The following is a 5,423-nucleotide window of genomic DNA, read 5'->3' as shown; positions in this document are numbered from 1 at the left end:
AGAAAGAGGAAGCGGCAGTCCCTGGCCTCTTTCTGTACAAGTGCCTCTTCACAAGATTGCCTGGTTTCTCAGAATTGTGGACATCAAGATATGAAGTTTTATTCTGAGCCTTTCTGGCTTTGCCAATGTTGTTCCTTCTTCTAGAAGTACTTCAATCTTTTCTATGTGATCTCCCTATAAACTTCCAAGTGTGCTCTGTCTGCTCAGTGCAAAGTTCCTTCATGCAGCCTTCCCAGACACCCCCGAAGGGGATGCGGGGGGAGGGGGCTACAACACACAGAGCAGGTGAGAGCTCAGAGCCACAGGAACCTGGCCTCCCATTGCCACCTGCTCAGGGTGAGATCTTCTGCAAATTACCTGCATGTAATTTCACCAGGGCTCAGGACCTACCTCTTGACTTACAAGCATCTGTAAATATCAAAGGGCCATTGAAATGTCACAGGGCAAGACCTTAGCTCAAAGCCTGGTACAAGAGACCCCCAGGTGTTAGCCGGTACAATTTTGATTCCCCTGGGACCCCTTAGCCTTGTACCTGCCCTCCTCCACTGTCCCACAAGTCTGGGGGCTCACAGCTCTCTTTCCCCAACACTGTCCTGTGAACTCCTTTTCTCTCCTCAGTACCCAGCATGCTCCCTGGCACAGATGGGGCCCTTAACAACCGTGTGTGGAACAGATGAATGAATGAATGAACAAGTGAATGGTGAGTGGCCCCTGAGCACAGCAGGGCCAAGATGAAGGCCAAGTGAGTGTGGCATCTCCTTGGGCTCAAAAGTTCAGGTGGCACCCAAATCCTCAGTAATCAATATGATAGTTTTATTTATTCTTTAATATATATATATATACATATATATATGTATATATATATATATATATAACTTTTTTAAGTATTTATTTTGTTTTTGGCTGCGCTGAGTCTTCACTGCTGTGCAAGGGCTTTCTCTAGTTGGGGCGAGTGGAGCTACTCTTTGTTGCGGTGTGCAGGCTTCTCATCGCAGTGGCTTCTCCTGTTGTGGAGCACAGGCTCTAGGGTGCATGGACTTCAGTAGTTGTGGGGCACAGGGTTAGTTGCTCTGTGGCATGTGGAATCTTCCCCCACCAGGGATTGAACCCATGTCCCCTGCATTGGCAGGTGGATTCTTAACCATTGGACCACCAGGGAAGTCCTCAAGATGATATTTTAATACAATATTGTAAAAAAAGTTTTAAAAATACATGATAAATACAAAATTTTAAATAAAGACACATTGGTGATGGTCCACCCTGAGCCATACTGGAGTCAGGCAAGAAACAGTACCTTTTCTCCTGAGCAGAGACAGAGTGAGGGGAAAGGGGAGAAATGAGGAGAAATGGTACAGGGCAGGGGTCGGGGCAGAAGGGCGAGGAAGGCTGGAACCTGTGGCCACTGGATTCCTGGCCTAATGGTTCTTTGCTTTTCTCCTACCAGGAGAGGCCTGGCCCAAATGCCTGGAATGTCCTGCGAGACAGAGAAGGCATGGGCTGCGCTCCTCTGTTGTGGTCTAGCGGGTGGGGACCCCACCCCAAAGGGGCCATCCCAGGCCTGATTATTAGGTGGAGGAAACAGGCCCTTCTAGGAAGTCAAGGTGGGGTGGTCTCACTGGACTGAGCTCTGCAGACTGAGCAACAGATGCTGAGCTCTCCAGATCTCCAGGGAGCCTGAGTAGCTCCATCTGGTCTCCTTGGGGAAGGTCTGACCTTCCACCCCCTTGTTTCCCACCTAGAGAGAGCAAGAGACACACTGCTGAGGAGTCCGGCTCTTGGTTAAAAATCCGTGTGTGCTTTTCAGCCCTGACCCCAGATTAGCTTTCCCTGTCTGCCCCCACCCCTACTCCAGATTGTGCACACACAGTGCACGGCCAGCTCCGGCAGAGTTGAGGTCAAGGACTCAGGCTCTCCATGGTCGGTCATGCTCTTTCACATCCTTGCATTGCTAGGCCTCTTAGCTGAGGCCTTGGGTGAAGGTCTCCTTATGGGGGGAAGGGAGACACCTGGAGGACACTTCCCTACTCAGAACCCTGTGCTTCTCAACTCCAAGCCCTCCACCTGGCCTCACCCAACTCAGAGGTCCATAAAAAGGCTGGAGCCTTGTGTTCTGAGAGGATTCATCTGACCCTATGGAGGTAGGACAAGGGTCTGCGCTTTCTCCTGTTTTACCATCTTGCTTCTTCCATCTTATAGCATCTTACACCATTGCAGTAAGTGATGAAAGTTAACCCTTTCAGTTGTCAGCCGGCTATTGTCATCAACTCTCTGGTACCTGGCAGCCCAGCTCCCTCTCCCAGCTCAGCAGAGTTCCCAACAAGAGTTACACCCCTCTTTCTCAGGGGGCAAAGATGCCCCTCAGGCTCAGGGCTCCGTATGGGGAACTCAGTGATGGGATGTGTTACCAGCAGTGAGGTGACCTGAACATGGAGCATCAGAGGTTAACAATCTTCGACGTCTGAAAATAAAGCCCCTAATAATGTAAAAACCAACAAGCAACAACAACAAGAAGTTTTGCAAAAAATAAACCAAGAGAAACTGAATTGTGTTCCTGAGGCGTGACTATGACGTGGGTGTGAACTTTCACAGGGCGGGATGGGGTGCGTGGTTACTCAACACGGTTCTGACTAGAGGGTGGAGGAGCCACCTGGTTCATGGCAGGCTGCCTTTTCCCAGCTCTGTGATTCTTTTCTCGACTGCTGTGAATGTCATGGAGCCCAACTCCTGTCTGCCTGGGACCAAACAAGTTTTGCTTGTGGAAGTAAAAAAAATTCTCCATGGTATTTGTATTTAGAACATTTTGAAGTTGCATACTCTAAATTGCACAAATCCCAGAGTCGGACATGACTAAAGCGACTTAGCAGCAGCAGCAGCAGCAGCAGTAAATATATAGTGTAGGGACTATTAAGAAATCTATACGCTCTTATAATCACCTCTAGATCAAATATAGAAGATTCCCAAACCCCAGAAGTCTCCTCTGTGCCTCCATCCATCACTCTCTCTCAAAGATAACCATTACCTTGATTTCCCTGACTGTAAATTTGTTGTTTTTGTTTTTTTTAATTGGAGTGAAATAAACAAATTTTCTGTTTTTACCCTGTTGTACAGTTCAGTGGCATTCAGTTCCGTACACTCACATGGCTGGGCAACCATCACCACCATCCATTTCCAGAGATTCTTCATCATCCAACACTGAAAGTCTGTCCCCATTAACCAATAATTCCCTGTTCTCACCTCCTCCGAATCCCTGGCAACCACCATTCCACTTTCCATCTCTTTGAAACTGACCATTTTCAGTATCTCATGTAAGTGGGATTATACAGGCTACAGCTTTTATGACTTGCTTATTTCACTTGCCATAATGTCTTCATCCATACTGTAGCAAGTGTCAGAATTCCTTCTTTTTAAAGCTGAATATATTCCATTATGTAAATAGACTGCTTCTGTTTATCTAATCAACTATAATGGACATCTGGGTTGTCTCTACCTTTTGTATATTGTGAATAATGTTGTTATGAACACAGATACACACATATCTGTTCGAATACCTGCTTTCTCTCCTTTTGAGAATATTCCCAGAAGTGGAATTGATGAGCCTATGGTACTTCTGTTTAAATGATTGAGGGGCTGCCATTCTGAATTGTGCGTGCTTTTGAACTTTACTTGTATGAAATCACATTATGCTTAGTGGCATTTTATGTGCTTCAGTTAAACAAAGTGATAGGCAAAGACCTTCTGACATCAGAATTGTCCACAACCTTCTCTGCTTATTCATGCTAACTTGGTCACCATGGGTGACCCTTGACTTTCAAATTCTGGTCTAAAGAACATCTGCGACTTCTAAGGTGCTGTGAAAAATGTAGATTTCAGACTTCCAGATTAAATGAGAGAGTGAAGCAAAAATCTCAGATTGTATTTCCCAGATACTAACCAAAATGAAAAAAAAATTTATGAAGAAAATTGAAAAGAAATGTACCAAAGCAACCAATCGAGGACATAGAAGTGACTTTCTGCTCTTGATTTTATGACACAGAAGCAAAGAAATCACTGAAGAGGTGGGCAACCCAGCACAGGGAGCTCCTCTGGTCTTCAGTCAGAAGCAAAACTAAGAGAGGGAGTAAGCAAATCCAGACAGAAAGGCCCTTCAAAGTGCAGAGGAGCTGGTCAAGGAGCCAAGTAGACACCCTACAAAAATCTGACAAAAGACCCTCAAGACTCCTGCATACCACCTGCATGGGATAAAAATAATAATAATAATCAGGCCATCATCTGCTGCTTCACTGTGGCATTCCACTCACTGTGACCATGAGTCAACCCCACAAAGACAACAGAAGATCTACTAGGTCAATTGGTGTGATGATCTAAATACACCAAGGGTCTCTTTCACTCTGAAATCCCTAGATTCTGCATCCACTTCGTCTTTAAATGCGTTGCTCGACTTCCCAGGGGAGAAGGAATTCTCTAAAGCACTCCCTCTTTTCAAACAAGAATCAAAAAAAAAAAAAAAGCAAAAAAAAAAACCCCAAAAAACAAAAAACACAGCAAAAATAGTGAGCTGAAACTCCGAGTATTAAGCAAGCAGGAAATGTGGTGTCAAATTTGCTATCAGTGCAAATGCTGATTAACTGCTCTGACCATCTGGACTTAGGGCTCCCAAAGACAGGGACAGTGAACTCAAGGTTTTCACCTTGAACTTAGAGCCCTGAAGGAGACTGCAATCAAGTCTAGGGGAGGATAGTCCCTGAAGCCCTGTGAAAACAAATGTATATCTCTCTGGAGAAAAGCATTCTCAGTTCCCCACCTATAAGTTCACAAACGACAGTCACCAAATTTACCAGGAAAGAAGCTGCAGAAAGTAAGCCAAAACAACAAACAATAGATATAGACCCCCAAGAGATAAAGATGTAGAGCAGTCAGATGTTGGACATAAGATATACGCATAAAAAAGACAGATAAAACCTGTCATCACTCTCCTAATCTCCCTCACTCTCCCTTTTCTTTTCTCTTTTTCCTTCATTGTTCTATAATAACAAGTCTAAATATACACAGAATGGTAGGTGGTGGTAGCCAGGAAGAACATTTCAGAGATTAACAGTGGAACATTCACTGCATCACTGATGCCCTTGATGGCACACAGGATGCTGTTGGATAGAAAAGCAAAGACGCAAAGACTCTGAATTAAATGATCTGGGAGCACCAGCCTGCAAATATGAAGATATCTTAGGCACACCTCAACCAATGCATTTTTTTTGCTTCTAATTTCCTTCTCATGTGATCATTTTGCTGTTGTTCAGTCACTAAGTCATGTCCAACTCTTTGCGACACCATGGACTGTAGCACATGAGGCTTCTCTGTCCTTCACTATCTCCCTGAGTTTGATCAGACTCATGTCCCCTTGAGTCAGGATGCCATCCAACCATCTC

The sequence above is a fragment of the Bos javanicus genome, chromosome 5 (assembly GCF_032452875.1).
Source record: "Bos javanicus breed banteng chromosome 5, ARS-OSU_banteng_1.0, whole genome shotgun sequence".
Lineage (NCBI taxonomy): Eukaryota > Metazoa > Chordata > Mammalia > Artiodactyla > Bovidae > Bos > Bos javanicus.
Note: the sequence above shows the minus strand (reverse complement) of the source record.